Source organism: Schistocerca gregaria, chromosome 5, assembly GCF_023897955.1.
Source record: "Schistocerca gregaria isolate iqSchGreg1 chromosome 5, iqSchGreg1.2, whole genome shotgun sequence".
NCBI classification, from domain to species: domain Eukaryota; kingdom Metazoa; phylum Arthropoda; class Insecta; order Orthoptera; family Acrididae; genus Schistocerca; species Schistocerca gregaria.
This window is the reverse complement of record NC_064924.1, coordinates 250089004-250108362: the sequence shown is the minus strand read 5'-3', so window position 1 is coordinate 250108362 and position 19359 is coordinate 250089004. Positions and strand designations below refer to the sequence as shown.

Here is a 19359-nt window from a genome sequence, read left to right as displayed (position 1 = left end):
ACCAAAGTCCAAACAAAGTCAAAATTTTTTGATACTTCGTTTCGCTTTCAAGACGTGTAGACTTGTTTACGATTTGTGTTTTATTTTTTATTTTTAGGACACATTTTTAAAGAAAATGCTGACTTGGGAGAGATTAAAGTATTCTAGGCGGAATATTAACGAAAACGCAACATCTAATTTTCCGGAAAAACTCCAGCCATGATCGCAAGCACAGTACTTACTTAGATGGCCGGTTTCAGTAACTTTATGTTACCGCCTTCGGATCTTCAACTTTGGCGAAGAAAATAGAAGAATCATTGGTTTAGTGCAGAGATTTTGAGGGTAGTCTGCAAATTTCAGTAAAGGTGAAGATCGGGAGATGCTAACATATTACTACCTACTACTTAACCTAGTCATCTAATTAAATACCTTGCCAGTGATGTTAGCTGTCTGGAGTTCTTCCGAAGTTCATTATACCACAGTTCCATTCTGGAAGTTTCAGGAATTTATACCAATCTGTTCTGTTAAACGTAAAGTTGAATGCAATATCCTGTTGCCTACTACTTTCAGTTCGGTTTCTCATAACGTCCTGATGTTAGTCACATACAGTGAGGAAAATAGAACACAACTTTGTTTTAGTGCAGTCATTTTGACGGTAGCCTTGAAATTTCAGCAATATTAACGTCCGAGTCAAACGTTATAGAATGCAGAGTGAAGCAACATACATGACAACCTGAATAATGGAACTTTTAGTGCTACATTAAGTATCAAGTTATTTTGTAAAGAGGCATATTAAACAGGTATGTCTCCTACTTAGATTACACCATTATTATTTTACAAGTGCAAAAACCGAGCGAGGTGGCCCAGTGGTTAACACACTGGACTTGCATTCTGGAGGACGACGGTTCAAACCCGCGTCCGGCCATCCTGATTTAAGTTTTCCGTGATTTAAAAAAATTGCTTCAAGGAATTGCCGCTATGGGTCCGATGACCTCACTGTTCCGTCCCCTCCATCACATAAATCAGGCAACCAACGAAGTGCAAAATGTAATTACTTGTTACAGAATACAGCAAAATTATTGTAGCGAAGAAAACTGACGTGTTTTAAAATTACTGTGGATTTTGGGATCACCATTTGGTACATCAGAGCACAGGTGTTAAGCAGCTGGGTACACACACTATCCACAGTTACTATACAGCGGAATGTACATTGTTGTAAAACTTGCAGATAGATTAAAACTCAACGTCTTAATGGGATTCGAAACCAGAGCCTGTTTTTACGCAGGCATTGATTTCTCCGACTAAACAATAGCACGGAAGACTCTCGAGCCAGTCTCTAGGCCTTGAATCGAGCCTGTGCTTTCCGATATCCTGACGGTCTAGCACTTTTACACTGTGTGTAAGCCAATTCTTCACGTAACCTTTACCTTCAGTATTTCTGATCCAGCCAGGATGTGGGAGAACTGTGACGTTTGAAGTGATGGAGAGAGGGGCTGTCAAAACTGAAGCTGTAAAGAGGGGCTGGAGACGTACCCTCATAGCTTGGTCAGTGAGAGCACTACTTACGAAAAGTAAGGCCCTGGGCTCAAACCTCTGTTTGTGACTCAGTTTCAATATACTAGGAAATTTTACGTTGGTTAGTTTCTTCAAACAGTGCGATCCAACGCTATGTTATGGATGAACTACCACAGCCAGTTGTGTGTTTCAGCCTACCATCGCAGCCGGGCGCGGTGGTCTAGCGGTTCTAGGCGCTCAGTCAGGAACCGCGCGACCGCTACGGTCGCAGGTTCGAATGCTGCCTCGGGTATGGGTGTGTGTGATGTCCTTAGGTTAGATAGGTTTAAGTAGTTCTAAGTTATAGGGGACTTATGACCACAGATGTTGAGTCCCATAGTGCTCAGTGCCATTTGAACCATCTACCATCGCAAACCAAATAATGTTTGCACATTGTTGACTGGAGTGAACTTGCCGTGACGTGACTGTAACAGTTGCGCGGCTCTTCTTTTCTTCAAGGCATTTCCTTCATGAGACGAACGAGATACGCGCCCATGAAAACATTAGCTAACATGCCGGAGCAAGTATCCACAACCAGTCGTACATTTCGTGCTGCAGTCATCAAAGTCCGAGAGAAGTAAATGTAAACATTTCGTGTTTTACTCGGGTGTTGCTTTAGCGTGAAAAGAAACTTGATGCACATCGCTAGCTCGTCGCCGCGTCAGCTACTTTCAGACGTCGTGTTGGGTTCATTAGAGACGCATTATTTCCGCCTGGACAGGAAAGGAAACAGAGTTCAACAAACCCACGTCAGACAATTCACGCCGAGCCTTTATTAGGGGAGAGTGTGCCGTAACACAAATCGGGGAAGTCCACAAAAGAAACGAATAACGACTCATGGAATGGTGCTTGTAATTACCACGTTCTCTGGTAACTTTACTGGTACGACAAGTGCAGTTAATGGATTGCGTAAAAGCACAAGCGCCTACTGCACTGAGTAACGTTTAAATCCTGAGTCTGGCAGTACAGTACATGCATATTTCTTCCAATATAGTTTAGAAGTTTCTTGCACATACTTCGGCATATTGTACTCGGACGTTTCAATACGGGCGCAGCGAAAACAGCACTTCTCGAACAAAACACAGAATATGACAGCTCTCACAAATAAAAATAATACAGTAATACTTGTTGGTTGTATATTGTACCTCCTGCTACAAGTCGGGGTGTTGAGTAGTCAGCTATGGAAGGTAGGAGTACTCTTAATCAGCTGCAACTCCGGACTGAGATGACGCACTTTTGACCTAATGTGCAATATATCCAAGTACTCGTGGGAGCGTCCTCTTTAACAACGAGAAAATTTGTACTCTCGCCGATATCCAAAATAACACAGTTTACAACGTTATGTTAAAGTAAACGTCGGCAGATTTTCGAGAGGGTCAGATCTACCTTTCAGTACACCTAGAAACAGATTTATTTGGTACAACTCGGAGGCACATCTCTTGTGATAAAAAACAAACTGTCTATTACTTCGTTACATTTTGGTGTGTCAACTTACTCAAACAGAAACAAGTAACACAGGCTATGGTTCATACTGGCGAACCAACTGATAGACAGTAAGGAAACATTTTACACTCTTCGATAACGCCGGTGTATAACGAATCCAATGACCGTCAAGTTAGCTGTTATACCTGTCTTCGAGGACTAATAGTTTGTTCGCTTTTTTGTTCGTCGTGCAAGGACCCGACAAGCAGGATGGTCAGAAGAGGAAACTGATCACTATATTCTCTAGAATTATCTTTTACATCTCATACGTAAACATTTTTCTAGAGGCTGTAACCACTTTTGTAGAGCTCAATTTTTGAAGATTTCCTAATGTACCCCGGTACTCCCTGTTAGCCGCCTGTGTGACGGTATTTTACGAAACGGTGCGACACTCAAGCGGTTGACCACTTCCGTTCTCCTACATGCGTCATGACCAAAACCACAAGCCGTACACGATTGTTCAGAAAAACACGCGTGTTGCTCAGTCGCTGTGTTTACCGAACGACAAACAGTCCCCTTACGAGCGCGACTGCCACAAGTTTCCAGATCGACGGTCCAAACTTTCGCTGTAATACAGACGCAGATGACCTCCGCCACTGCTTTATTTGGCCTGACGAACCAATGTTTCTATCACATCAGGCTGCATCAGGGGGTTCCCAAACTATCTCTGACGAAACACCTCGTGTATCCTGGTAGGCGGATGGAACGCCTTATGCATCTTAAAGACTGAGAAAACAATAAAATTTTAAGAAAAATGAGAAAAACTTCTTTCATTTAGTGATAACTTCAGTTTTAAATCGTAGTTAATGACATATAAATGAGAAAAAATTTAAAAACAAGAAGAATCCGCCTTGTTATTGATAGTGTTTCGTGGAGCTCTCTTATTCACTTCCCGCGGAACACTCGTTCTATACAGAATACAGTTTTAGCAGTGGGGTATATAGATTGCAACAGTTTCCTCCGTTGCTGCATTCATACTGTACCAAAAACTGCCGTCAAGGAATAATATGGTGTGGCAACTAAATCGCACCAAAGATAAGAAAATTTCACTTGTCGTCAAGATGTAGACCAGTTATTTGTTACTCCATCAGTATGTGGCGTTTGAGAATTAGTGCCACTCTTGACTTAATTCGTCTATCTCAAAGTTATTGATAAACTCCTAGTATGAATAGTCCTCTGGATTTATTGCTCAAAGTTTATTTATTCTTCTTTCGTGTCAGAAATTACAGTTCCCAACGAGACCACTTTTTGTAAATCTTCAGTTTTCATTGCTGTAGAAGCTTTCGATCAGCTGTAAAGCCAAAGTCACTACACAATTTTGAATACAGCGTAGAACAAAGTTAAAAGTCCATGAGAATCGTAATTCACCCCTCTGATTGCCTAAAAGTTGCGGTAATCGTTGCAAGTGAATACAGTTCGAACAAATATAGCCATAAACAGTTGTAATTTTAGACCCAAGTCTTTCATGTGCAACCTGTTAAGTGGGTCTCGTTTTCTACGGCATACAATTGTCTGTTTACGCAATGTTTTGTCAGCGTGAGTAGCTGACATTCTCAAAGATTTACCTTTATAGCCAGTCACCAGTAATGGAAAGCGTATTTATGGTAAGTTATTTCCTCCCTCTAGCGAAAGGTTATAAAAACAATCAAATAATCTAAGGGAGTAGAACCCGAGAAGAAACTTAATATGCTTGTCTCTAAAAATAGCCGTGTCTTTGCCTTCATCACTGTGGATCAATATTACTCGCATCTTGAATGTTAATAAGATTTTTGACTTTCATTTTGAGGAACTAAATCGAAATAACAGATGTCGCTGATCTAAACTTGTAACAATAACACAATCTGCTGACAGCCAGTAGACACACAGTATAATGAAATGTAAACAACTATAACGAAAGGGACGATGCCTGTCAAGACCTAGTCCTTCTGCAGCGATCTTCAACCTTCCAGAAACATCAGGTGGGCCCTAAACGTCCGAGATAGAAATCGCCCTGTCCCTGGGTGCTAACCACATGTCAACATTGTTGGGGTAGCCAGAGTGGAAAATGTGCTCACTCACTCAACAGATATAAGGCAGGGAGAGGCCAGGGAAAAAGGAATGTCGTAAATGACATTGTAAATAGGAAAAATTTAAATTTCTAAACTGGCCTCCTTGATACATATTCAAGCAGCGCGCGCGCGTACTTGCTCACTCACCACTGCGGAGATGACGAGAATTAGAATCTGGAGCCCCGCTGTGACGGACAGCATCATCGCGTGGCCCTTTTTCTTCCTCTGCGGGCAGCCGGCGAACCTCGCGCCGGGTCGTAGGTAGTGGAAGGAGGGTGAGAGGGCGCTCGCCGCACGCGATCACCGGCGGGCACTTCCCCGGAGCGGCGCCGAGGAATTTACTTCCCGACCCTTCCTACTCCAGCGGCGAGTGAACAATCGGGGAGACTGAGGGCTCGAACGGAATGCAAATCCTCGCCTCGATCCTCTCGGGCCGGAGGAGAAGTTAAATTTGGTATATTCGTCGTGCCAGGGGAAGAAAAAAAGTATTCGGAGAATGAGTCTTTTATTCTGCACACGAAGGAAAATTGATAAGCTAATTTAATTATTTGCGTAACTGGAGAAAATGTAGTGGAAATTATGAAAAAGATCTGTAGTGGTCTGCAGGCAGAAAGTGCTGGTGGACGAGGGTGTGCAACTGGCGAGCGCCGGTGCTGCAGCTGGGCCCGCTCTCGCGCGCGCGTCTCGGGTACTGAAGCCGGCCTGGCAGCGCCGCTGCTGGTGGCTACTTGTCGCGGTGGCGTGCGGAACACGTGTGATGGACCGCGGCCGCTGCCGCCGCAGCCAGCTTCGCGGACCGGCGCATGCGCAGTGGACGGCCGCGCGCCGCGAGAGCGGTTGCCGTTTGCGCATGCGCCGATGCCCGCTCTGTCGCCCGTCTAGCGCTGTGCTCGCGGCGGTGACCCCGAGAAGAGGTGCTGTGCCGACCATCATAACCTAGGGCACGCCGATCGCGGACAAGTCGCCGGAGCGCGGCAGGACTGCTCTACTGCAAACACCCTGTTGTCCGTCATAATCATCATCATCATCATCATCACCACCACCACTACCACCACCTTCGTAAGAAGGGACAGATTATACTGTTTCCCTATATGCATCTCTACTCGGCAAGCCTTCTTCTTCTTGTTTGTTAGCCGCTGTGTCCGAGCGGTTCTTGGCGCTTCAGTCCTGAACCGCGCTGCTGCTGCGGTCGCAGGTTCGAATCCTGCCTCGTGCATGGATGTGTCTGATGTCCTTAGGTTAGTTAGGTTTAAGCAGTTCTAAGTCTAGGGGACAGATGACGTCAGATGGTAAGTCCCATAGTGCTCAGAGCCATTGAATCTTCTTGTTCTTCTTCAACCTTACAAGCCGGCGAAGGAAGAGACAGATTATGCAGGTTTCACTACCTAGGTTTCTACACGGGAAGCCACTTTGCGGTATGTAGCGGAGGCTTCTTCAGAACCCACTAACGTTTCTCCTAATCCCTATTCCAATCGTGAGTGGCGCGTCGCCGAAATGACTGTCGGGCAACCTACGAACGAGATCTAACAGTCGTCGTCGTAATTTCGTGACGCATATTTTGCACGAATTAATATTTTGCCTGGCTCTGCCTGAAACATACCCTATCCGCATTTAAAATGTTTATCATTCCGTGAAGTGCCACGTCTCTCTAGCAGCGCCAGGCTCTCCCACCGACATAATGATCCCTTGCCGGAATACGCCTTCCTGAAATGTGTGTCATATGCATTTTATTTGGGAATCCTTTTCTCCGAAAGCTGTAAAATATTTGCTTTCCATTTTGTTGGCTTCTGTACATCTACTTCTCTGATTAAAATTGAGCGTGGTTCTCAAGAGAGATGAAAGAACTTTTTTATTCCCTAAGCATATTAGATAAAGAAAGAAAATCCAAGATAAGTAGTTCCTACACACAAAAGGTGTTCATAAACTAGTGTACACCTTGAGACATGAGAAAGACTAGTGAAAAAGTCCATTTTGGAAGTCAGGCTATGTATGAGATCAAAACCTGGAGAAGACAGAAATGGATCAGAAGTAGTCTAAATGTGATGTTACAGGAGATTTGAATATGTCAGAATAAAATACGAAGACGGTATCTGTTCTTTAGGACATGTCCGAAGTAGTTAAGGTTAGCCGGCCATTGACCTTCTTCTTCTCTGGGGATGCACACAAACTGCCCGAACTCTTATGGGACTCGGTAAGATTGTCTGCCGCGAGTAATGAGTGTAATTTGTACGGGCAATACGAATGTAGTGTGTGGACATTAAGTTGGGAATGTGGGTCTCACGGGGAGCGTGCAAGGGATATGTCCCTGCAGTCGCACTATCTTCTGAGCCCTCGGTGGCTCAGATGGACAGAGCGTCTGCCATGTAAGCAGGAGATCCCGGGTTCGAGTCCTGGTCGGGGCACATATTTTCGACTGTACCCGTTGATGTATATCAACGCCTATCTGCAGCGTAGGGTCTTGATTTAATTATCATTTCCTGTCAGAATAATTCTAGTAAAGTCACTGTCCGAACTTTAATTAATGCTGTTTGGAACAACCAAACTAATTACTATGACTTAACTGGCAGGTGTTGGAAGATAAACGCTAGTTATGTCGCGAAAAGTCGCTTACACAGATTCAAGTACCATTATTGAGTGAAGAATATAGAAATATACATCAGCCCATTACGTAACGCTCCCATATGTACCGCGTAGAAAAGATTCGACTAATTACAAAGCGCACAGCAAGTTAAAAGCTATTATAAAGACGCTTGTAGGCAATGTAAATGCAACTACGACTGAATACGAATCATTTTTTTTATCACTGTGCCACATGGCTCTTGGCTTGTGTGAACACAATACAACACAACACCAAAAACACACACACACACACACACACACACACACACACACACACACACACACACACACTCTGAGTCGCAGCAGCAACATTTGTGATCTCTAAATGTTTGGTGCCGTATGCCACTCGCAGCCATTAATCGTAATTTACGCAAATTTTGTCTAAGTTACAACCCAACGTCCATTCTTTTTCTATTTTTTTCCTTGAGCGGACTACGTTGGATGAAAAAGGGACGATATTCATTCAGATCTTGTCTAGTCATACCGGTTTAGGTTGTCTAGGTTTCACTGAAGCGGAATACCGCCATTGTTCCTTTACCATAGTTAATGGCGATTCCCTCGCTGTTCCTTGTTCGATGATGACAGCCATATCTCCGGAATGTAAAACAACGTCACTCATTTCGCTTCTTATTAGGCATTACCTTTACACGGAGAGACTTAAATTACCTTCAAACAATTTTGTTTTACCCCTATACCCCTCGTATCTACCCTAACTCCAAATATTGCCGTAACCTCAGTAACAAGTGAAAGCAAGTGACTATTTTACAAAAACAGAATAGATTGTGCCCTCGTCATCATCATCAACCGGTCAGCATCAAAAGTCAGATCGAGATGTTTTTCAGACTTCTCTGTGCACTACAGTTGTCATCTATACCTTTTTGCCAACGTCATTATCCTACCTTACATTCGGTCGTCTTCTAGGTCTTTTCTTATCTCTAAAAAACATCAAAAATTCATAGATTCATATGCCATCAATTTAAAAGTGGAAGTGAAAAACCTTCCAAGTATAAAATCTGACATTTTTCACGAGAGTGAAAAAACAGTGTATCTGTTTGTGCTTAGCATATTTGAATCCATAACAACTGAGAAGGTATTCTGATACCCCATAATTACATTGCTCACCCCATCACCGCAATAAAATAAAGAGACAAATTGAAACAAATGGTTTTTTAAGGACATTCTGAGACTATACCAGGAAACTAACTTGTTCGAAGTGCCAGTAAGAAATTATTCAAGGTTACTTTTGAAAAGAAGGAAACAACAACCAGCTGCTGCTAACTGTTTATTCACACAAATGACGCATTTGCCAGTTCGAACCGACAGTTCCATCTTCAGACGCTGTTTATGTTTATATTACATTTGTTGTTGTTTAAGTTAGTTGTTTGCCTTTTTTTTGGTGTTTTCTTCATTACAAAAATCAACTTGATTGTGTACACAGCTACAGTTTCAAAAATCTCATATTTCAAGAAAATAGCAGACGAAAGTACTTGTTTCAAGTGCCATTAATACAAAAGGACTAAAGTTTATTTGTGATAATTCAGGTACAGAAGTATTCAGTTAGGTTTTTAACTAACAGTGCTGCAGCAAAAAATAAAATAAAATAAAATACACGTCTCGTTTCTTTTAAATTTTGGAACTCCAGAGGGGAGCACAGTTTGGAATGCACACCATGCGTCATCGATTAAGGCATGCTTGAAAGACTTACTCCTTGGTTCTGCACCTGCATCAGGTTTAGTCTACAGACAGAGTACCGAGATCACGAAAGCGTTGAAAACGCTTTTTATGAAAAAGTGTCACCTATACCGTTTCCATTTCCACTGTTCAGAAATATTTCAAATGGGTCTGAGCACTATGGGACTTAACTTATGAGGTCATCAGTCCCCTAGAACTTAGCACTACTTAAACCTTACTAACCTAAGGACATCACACACATCCATGCCCGAGGTAGGATTCGAACCTGCGACCGTAGCGGTCCCGCGGTTACAGACTGAAGCTCCTAGAACCGCTCGGCTACAGAACCGGCGGAGCGAGACAAGCCGGTTCCCGGCATGAATCTGCCCAGCAGATTGGTGTTGAGGTCCAGTGTGCCGGCCGGCCGAGGTGGCCGAGTGGGGTTCTAGGCGCTTCAGTCAGGAACCGCGTGACCACTACGGTCGCAGGTTCGAATCCTGCCTCGGGCATGTATGTGTGTGATGTCCTTAGGTCAGCTAGGTTTAACTAGTTCTAAGTCCTAGGGGAGTGATGACCTCAGATGTTAAGTCCCATAGTGGACACAGCCATTTGAACGATTTGAACCGGTGTGCCGGGCAGCCTGTGGATGGTTTTTAAGCTGTTTTCCATCTGCTTCGGCGAGTGCGGGCTGGTTCTGCATCAGTTACACTATGTCGGCGATAGCTGCGTAAACACTTTTTCTACGTACGCGTACACCATAATTATTTTACCCCACAAACATTAGGTGCTATACTGATCTGGTATGAGGTGTTCCGAGGGGAGGTGGGAGGGGGGGGGGGGGGAGGGTCCACTGGGGCCGAACCGCACAATAACCCTGGGTTCGGTGTGGGGCGTCGGTGTGGTGGGAGGACTGCTGTCGCCTGTTGTGGGGTTGTGAACCATGAGCCACTGAGGACTACGGCGAGACGAAGCCTCACCGTCGTTTCTAGGTTCAAAATGGTTCAAATGGCTCTGAGCATTATGGGACTTAACATCTGAGGTCATCAGTCCCCTAGAATTTAGAACTACTTAAACCTAACTAACCTAAGGACATCACACACATCCATGCCCGAGGCAGGATTCGAACCTGCGACCGTAGCGGTCACGCGGTTCCTGACTGAAGCGCCTAGAACCGCTTGGCCACACCGGCTGGCCGTTTCTAAGTCCCCAGATCAATACAAACAATACCATATAGAGACTGAGTGAGGTTTTATTAATGGCTGCGTAACCTCCCGAAGTACCATAGTGCTCAGAGCCATTTTTGAACCTGCTTGCCTTCCCACTCGGGAACCAGCGCATTAAACGTGGCTAGCCAGGTAGGCTTAGTCTCCAGATGGTTCACTGCTTCTGGGTTTTAGGAAAATCCAGTAAGACATTGAACGCATGCATAATGAAAGAGACAGTTAAGAGGTAACGCCTGATAGGTATGCAACATACCTAACGTACAGGTAAAGCGGGTACAACGTTAAATGACTCAAGTTACTAAGAAAACTACCGTATTCTGCGCTTACTTATGATTTGTGTCCGGTAGCTCACGATAGTTTTACAGTTCTGATTGGAAGTGTAGTCCAGAAGGAAAGTGGTAGCTTAGAAAACCAGCTTTCGACTCATAATTTAGTATTGCTGCCCTGCAAACTCTGTGGCATTTCGTCACTGAGAGCGAAAGCGTCACGGAAATGCTCTTCCCATTCGCAGTAGCACACATTACAAGAGAGGCGTTTACAGTTAAAACTCCGAGAGGGTACGTCCTTAGAAGCCTCGACCAACGTCTTCCCTCCTATTGCATACATATCACGAGAAAAAAACTATGATAGTAGAAGGAGAATCGATTTCAGCCGGGTCTTAAGAATAGTGATTCATTCTGCGAACGATTGGCGAATGGAATTGCACAAGCCAGGAGGTGGCGGTGTACTTTATGTACCTTCTCCTGTGCCACATAGTGTAAGATATCTTTCAGATTATATATGCAGATGCAGATTTACACGAAGAGTCACTGTCCACTAATCGCGCGGTGTAACACAGAGCGACGGGCGTGGCGCTGCTCGCGGCAGCGCAAGGGGACTGGTTGTGAGCCGAGCCGAGCCGAGCCCAGGTGAGGTGAGGTGAGGTGAGGTGAGCGATTACGGGAGCAGGCAGCCCGCTGCGCGGGTTTCCATGTATCTCATTATACGGGTCGACCACCTGCCACGAGCTGTCACCACCGGCCGGCTCGTGTTGTCGGCAGCAATCCGCTTGTGGCCGCAGACGCGACAGGGCAAAACAATTTAGGCATTCGCTCGCAGCTAACCGCCGGCAATGCTTACTGCTGGCTTTGCGCAGAAGTACACGGAACATTGGTCAGTTCTGGGTGCAGGGAAACGTACATTGCGGTCGTAGATTCGAAGAAGTTTTTTGGTAACACGGACTGGGGAAAGTGTTTTCTGCTGAAGCCGCACTGTGTGTCGAACTGGCACTCTCACCTTGCCTTTGGCAAATGGTTCAAATGGCTCTGAGCACTATGGGACTTAACTTCTAAGGTCATCAGTCCCCTTGAACTTAGAACTACTTAAACCTAACTAACCTAAGGATATCACACACATCCATGCCCGAGGCAGGATTGGGACTTGCGACCGCAGCATTCGCGCGGTTCCAGATTGAAGCGCGTAGAACCGCTCGGCCACCGTGGCCGGCAGACTAGCAATGGCTTAAAGGGCATTCCTGGCCAAGAAGAATCTACTAATATCAAACATCGGCCTTAATTTGAGGAAGATATTTCAGAGAATGTATATCTGGAGTACAGCATTGTATGGTAGTGAAACATGGACTGTAGGAAAACCGTAACAGAAGAGAATCGAGCACTTGAATTGTGGTGCTGCAGACGAATGCTGAACATTAGATGGACTGATAAGGTAAGGAATGAGAAGGTCCTGCGCAGAATCGGAGAGGAAAGGAACATGTGGAGCACTCTGAGAAGGAACAGGATGGTAGGACATCTGTTAAGACATGGGATAATAACTTCCTTAGCACTAGAGGGAGCTGTAGAGAGCAAAAACTGTAGAGGAAGACAGAGATTGGAATACATCCAGCAAATAACTGAGTTTTGGAGGAATTGAGAACACTCATTACTTTTTAATTATTTTTAATCTTTTACCTTCGAAGGGATACATTACAGACTTCACAATGCTATGCAGCAAACATTTTCCAAAATACTGGCAGAGATATTTCTATGAGTGTAAAGTTACGATCTAAAACTCGAAAAATGACGATGATTTTGAGATGAGAGAATTTTAGTATCTAAGTCACTAAAAGAGTTTTCCTGTAATCAACGTTTTCTAATATATTGGGTGTTACAAAAAGGTACGGCCAAACTTTCAGGAAACATTCCTCACACACAAATAAAGAAAAGATATTATGTGGACATGTGTCCGCAAACGCTTCATTTCCATCTTAGAGCTCATTTTAGTTTCGTCAGTATGGAGCACGTTATCATTATTTCGTACGGGATACTCTACCTGTGCTGCTAGAACATGTGCCTTTACAGGTACGACACAACATGTGGTTCATGCACGATGGAGCTCCTGCACATTTCAGTCGAAGTGTTCGTACGCTTCTCAACAACAGATTCGATTACCGATGGATTGATAGAGGCGGACGAATTCCATGGCCTCCACGCTCTCTCGACTTCAACCCTCTTGACTTTCATTTATGGGGGCATTTGAAAGCTCTTTTCTACGCAACACCGGTACCAAATGTACTGTAGAGACTCCTCGTGCTTGTATTGTGGACGGCTGTGATACAATACGCCATTCTCCAGGGCTGCATCAGCTCAACAGGGATTCCATGCGACGGAGGGTGGATGCATGTATCCTCGCTAACGGAGGACATTTTGAATATTTCCTGTAACAAAGTGTTTGAAGTAACGCTGGTACGTTCTGTTGCTGGGTGTTTCCATTCCATGATTAATGTGATCTGAAGAGAAGTAATGAAATGAGCTCTAACATGGAATGTAAGCATTTCCAGACACATGTCCACATAACATATTTTCTTTCTTTGTGTGTGAGGAATGTTTCCTGAAAGTTTGGCCGTACCTTTTTGTAACACCCAGTATATTAGAAAACGTTGATTACAGGAAAAACCTTTCTCTAACACCCTGTATTATGTGTCTTTTCTCGACAATGATTTATATTTTTGGTACTTGATTCAGAAAATGTCGTAAAACATAAATGCTTATTATGTGTAAAAACCGGACATATGGATCGAAACATTTTATGTATTGTAAAGTAATAACATACAATATTTCACGCTTACTGCTCAGAATACGTCAGAAAATTAAACCTTCTAGTCAAACTGGTATTTTTCTTCTACTCTTATGGAACTAAATGAGTGTAATTACCTGCAGAACTGTAATTATGTTTTTCGTAAAAAGAAATAATTGTCAGTATATTATTTCGGACTGTTTGCTCTTCTTCAATCTGGCCAAATGTAAGAAATATAACAAATGTAAGAAATTAGATTAACTGTTTTACTACATGTGTAACGCTAACAGAAGAAGTAATGTCCGGCAACACCCAGCCACATCGCTTAAATATCTGGGCGTAGCGTTGCAAAGCGATATGAACTGAAAAGAGCATATGAGGTCTGTTGCAGGGAAGATGAATGGTCGACTTCGGTCTATTGGGAGAATTTTAGGAAAGTGTGGTACATCTGTAAGGGAGACGGCATAGGGGACGCTTGTGCTTAGCTATTCTTGAGTTCTGCTCGAGTGTTTGAGATCCACGCCAGGTCGAATTAAAGGAAGACATCGAAGCAATTCAGAGGCGTGCTGCTGAATTTATTACCGGAGATGCTTCGGGAACTCAAATGGGAATTACTGGAGGGAAGGCGAAGGTCTTTTCGGGAAGCACTGTTGAGAAAATTTAGAGAACCGGCATTTGAAGCTGCCTGCTGAACGATTATACTACCGCAGACATACCGGGTGATCAAAAAGTCAGTATAAATTTGAAAACTGAATAAATCACGGAATATTGTAGATACAGAGGTACAAATTGACACATATGCTTGAAATGACATGGGGTTTTATTAGAATAAAAGAAAACAGAAGTTCAAAAATGTCCGACAGATGGCGCTTCATTTGATCAGAATAGCAATAATGAGCATAACAAAGTAAGACAAAGCAAAAATGATGTTCTTTACAGGAAATGCTCAGTATGTTAAAAAAATGGTTCAAATGGCTCGGAGTACTATGGGACTTAACATCTATTGTCATCAGTCCCCTAGAACTTAGAACTACATAAACCTAACTAACCTAAGGACAACACACAACATCCAGCCATCACGAGGCAGAGAAAATCTCTGACCCCGCCGGGAATCGAACCCGGGTACCCGGACGCCAGAAGCGAGAGAGCTACCGCATGACCACGAGATGCGGGCTCTCAATATGTCACCATCATTCCTCAACAATACCTGTAGTCGAGGACTAATGTTGTGAACAGCACTGTAAAGCATGTCCGGAGTTATGGTGTGACATTGGCGTCGGATGTTGTCTTTCAGCATCTCTAGAGATGTCGGTCGATCACGAGCCACTTGCGACTTCAGGTAACCCCAAAGCCAATAATCGCACGGACTGAGGTCTGGGGACCTGGGAGGCCAAGCATGTGAAAGTGGCGGCTGAGCACACGATCATCACCAAATTGCGCAAAAGGTCTTTCACGCGTATAGCAATATGGGGTGAAGCGCCATCCTGAATTTTGGTTCTAATAAAATCCAATGTCGTTCCTAGCATGTGTGTTAATTTTTACCTCTCTATCTACATTATTCCGTGGTTTATTAAGTTTTCAAATTTATACTGACTTTTGATCACCCGGTACATTGTGCGTAAGGATCACGGAGTTAAGATACGAGAAATTAGGGCTCATAAAGAGGCGTATAGACAGTCGTTTCTTCTTGCTCTACTTGCGCGAGAACATGAAAGGAAATGACCAGTGGTGGTGCTTGGTACCCTGCGACACGCATTGTACGGTGGCTTGCGGAGTATTTATGTAGATGTAGATGTAGCTCTAGATGTAAATCAGTAACTAAAGGCAGTGTTTGAATTCAGCAATAATCGAGAGAAATGCAGCTGTTGCTCCACTCGCATAGTGCGTTATGACAGATGCTCGGCTGTTTGGCATCCGTCACGTGACTTAGATATTGATTTCAGATTTCAGCACAGGGACTGTTTCCCGACTGGAAATGAAGGAAAAATGGTCCTATGGACATGTGTCTGAAAATGCATCGTTGCCACGGTAGAAGGTTCGACGAATGAAAGTTCGCGTGCCGTGTTTTCCTTGCGCGTTGCAGGTTGTGTGATTGACGCTACGTACCGTAAGATGCAGAATGGTCCGGTATTCATGTCGGTAGGAAGCCGAGTTATTGTTTGTGTATGGCCAAGCAGATGGAAACTGTCGAAAGACATATGTGTTATGTCCTTACGTTAGTTAGGTTTAAATAGTTTTAAGTGTAGGGGACTGATGATGGTTCAAATGGCTCTGAGCACTATGGGACTTAACTTCTGAGGTCATCAGTCCCGTAGAACTTAGAACTACTTAAACCTAACTAACCTAAGGACATCACACACATCCATGCCCGAGGCAGGATTCGAACCTGCGACCGCAGTGGATGCGCGGTTCCAGACTGTAGCGCCTAGAACCGCTCGGCCACCCCGGCCGGCAAGTACTCTCACAGGCACCAATCACGTCACACAACATTTGGAGCCCCTTTTTGGGAGTTTGAGTGGTCACGGGTCCTTTAAGACAGACGAAAGTGTAGGAAGGGCGCGGACTGCGTACATCAGATCTGGAGGACAGAGATCCACACCATATGGAGACGAATTCCAGGTTAGTGGCCGGCCAACATGGTACAAGCCAAAGTACGATTATGTGTATTCTGCATAGGAGCCACTATTATCCTAATGCACTGCAACGAGTTCAAATTATCAGCAGCGGATTTACCTCTATGGGAAATATTTTGTCGGTGATTATTCACCAGATGATCACAGTTATGGAATTTCTGTCATGAGCCCTCTTTACCGATGAGGCAGGCTACGTCTAACACTGCAAGGTACAAGAACTGGTGAAACTATAGGTGTAGAAATGCGAATATTCCACTATGTCCCAGAACAAAAACACCCTATTTTTTCAATCGAAGTGGTCGGAGAAAAAATTTTTGTTGAGTTACTTACTGAAAGTCCCACTTATTAACAGGCCCCGACTTTTAGTTGGCATTGTGGACACGAGTGGTCACTAAAGCCGACAGCACACGGGCGGTGTTCTCGAACGTCACCGTTGAGCGTGTCAAGTTCAATCTGCTAATGAACTCTCAGAAACGATGCGAGTTGTGCAATGGTACGAGTGCCTCATCGTGGTGTTGATTGTAACTATCTCGCAAACCGCACTGCTTACGAAATGGACGGGAGTAAAATGTCTGTGTTAGCTCCCTTGTCCATAAACTAGTCATGTTGTCCTGCATATACATAAAAATTTCAGTATCCATGAACATGGTATCAGGCAAAAGGGAAAGTACCATGTACAGTCAATAAAGACATCAACTTATAGAAGTTTCATTACAAACAGTGCAATGCAAATTTTCAATAGTTCTCCACATAAGATAAAAATTATTTTTTCATTCAGATTTTTAGTAAAGCCCTAACGTCATTCTTACTTGATCACTCTTCCCATTCAGTAGCAGAATATTTACAACAAGTGAAATGTAAAAGTTGAAATTACAAAGTGGTAAAATATGTTAATGAATGTGATGCAAGCTGGCTTGTAGATCCAGCGTACCGCAAAAGACTCACTCCTCAGAAAGAGTGCACTTATGTTTTACATAATGTCGAGTATTATAGAATAATCGTTTATTAAACTAATAAGAAAGTATCATAATCTAATAGAAAACGCGAAGCGTGGTAAAAAAAAAGTATTAGGATGCAGTGGTATGCGAGCCAGCAACATATCAGCTTTTACATTACTTATCTGCTTCCCTGGTCATTACCCTATGTCAATCACTCTTGATTAATGACCATGCTTTGCATGTTACCATCTTCTAAAAGCTTTAATCGTAGATATGTCATTAACTGACATTTAGTTATAACGAACTTTACCAAGAACAAAGCGTTTTTGATGGATCCTCAATATTCTGTTGACTTGAAACGGCATACGTTAATAATACGCAAGTTACAATAACGCTTTAATCAACAATAACGTTTCTCATCAGTTTATTACATGTCGTACAATTAACGCCATTTTCCGGTGTTTACTTAGAAATGGCATTTAATCACATGATCTTCAACTGCAAGCCAAAATGGTGTCTCGCAACTCTGTACTGAAGAGAGATTGCGTCATCAGATGTACGTGGCGTTGTTACAACTCATTGGTTGAGCATATGGACTATCAGACCAACTGTATGACTGGATTGAAGAGTTCCTAGAGAACGCGGCATGTCATTCTCAATGGAGAGCAGTCTTCTGAAGTAAGAATGTTTCAGGTGTGCCGCAGGGGAGTGTCGTAGGACCGTTGCTATTCACAATATACATAAATGTCCTTGAGGATGACATCGAAAGTGCACTGAGGCTTTTTGTGGGTGATGCTGCGGTATATCGAGAGGTTGTAACAATGGAAAATTACACTGAAATGCAGGAGGATCTGCAACGAATTGACGTATGGTGCAGGGAATGGCAATTGAATCTCAATGTAGGCAAGTGTAATGTGCTGCAAATACATAGAAAGAAAGATCCTTTATCATTTAACTACAGTCTAGTAGGTCAGCAACTGGAAGCAGTTAATTCCATAAATTATCTGGGAGTAGGCATTAGGAGTGTTTTAAAATGGAATGATCATATAAAGTTGATCGTCGGTAAAGCAGATGCCAGACTGAGATTCATTGGAAGAATCCTAAGGAAATGCAATCCGAAACTAAAGGAAGTACTTTACAGTACACTTGTTCGCCCACTGCTGGAATATTGCTCACCAGTGTGGGATCCGTACCAGATAGGGTTGATAGAACAGATAGAGGAGATCCAACGGAGAGCAGCGCGCTTCGTTACAGGATCATTTAGTAATCGCAAAAGCGTTACGGAGGTGATAAACTCCAGTGGAAGACTTTGCAGAAGAGACGCTCAGTAGCTCGGTACGGGCTTTTGATGAAGTTTCGTGAACATACTTTCACCGAGGAGTCAAGCAGTATATTGCTCCCTGCTACGCACACCTCGCGAAGAGACCAGGAGGATAAAATCAGAGAGATTACATTGAGATTACAGAGGCATACCGACAACCTTTCTTTCCACGAACAATACGTGACTGGAATAGAAGGGAAAACCGATAGAGGTACTCAATGTACCCTCCGCCACACACCGTCAGGTGGCCTGCGGAGTATGGATGTAGATGCAGATATGGCGTTAGAAACTCGTCACGGCCAACATTAGAATGCTTATGAGTATTTGCTGGGTACCTTGAAGTCGATAATGCAAGAAAACCACCCCAAGGGTACTAGAACGAACTATTTTCCTCACTGGAGAGAGACAATGTAGTCGACATTCAACAACGCCCTCCGACGAAATCCTATGCCCACCTCCCCAACCGACACCCGTCCCTTCCCCTTCGACCTAGTGCCAAGCAGCGCCCTTTTGTAATTTGATGGGCCCAGCCGGCGTGGCCGTGTTTATTGTCACGTGCCGTGCTCTCGGAATAACAAATAGCGGCGCCGTAGCTCTCCATTACCTTTTATTCTCTCTACGGGGACTTGTGCTCCGCGGCGACTACTTTCCAGCTCAATTGAGACCTTCGAGTTACTTTTCAGCCCCGCTTCATTCGTTATCTCTACGTGCCCTCCCTCCCCCCCCCCCCCCCCTCCCCTGCCGGTGCAGCGGCTGTGTTTTGTGTGCTATGCGTCTCACGGCACCCGCGTCTTGTAATTTGGGTCCGAGGCCATTTTTATGTCAGCGTTTACGTCCGAC

General features: G+C 44.0%; 1 protein-coding gene and 1 non-coding gene across 2 annotated transcripts in view; one reads left to right on the top strand and one right to left on the bottom strand.

Annotated features, from left to right (window-relative positions):
* Positions 1-19359, bottom strand: part of LOC126272046 (thrombospondin type-1 domain-containing protein 4) — a 2052781-nt gene that overhangs the window by 627370 nt on the left and 1406052 nt on the right. The window lies entirely within an intron of this gene.
* Trnat-ugu (transfer RNA threonine (anticodon UGU)) lies at positions 7391-7465 on the top strand. The gene has a single exon. It is a non-coding gene; the product is annotated as a tRNA-Thr (tRNA).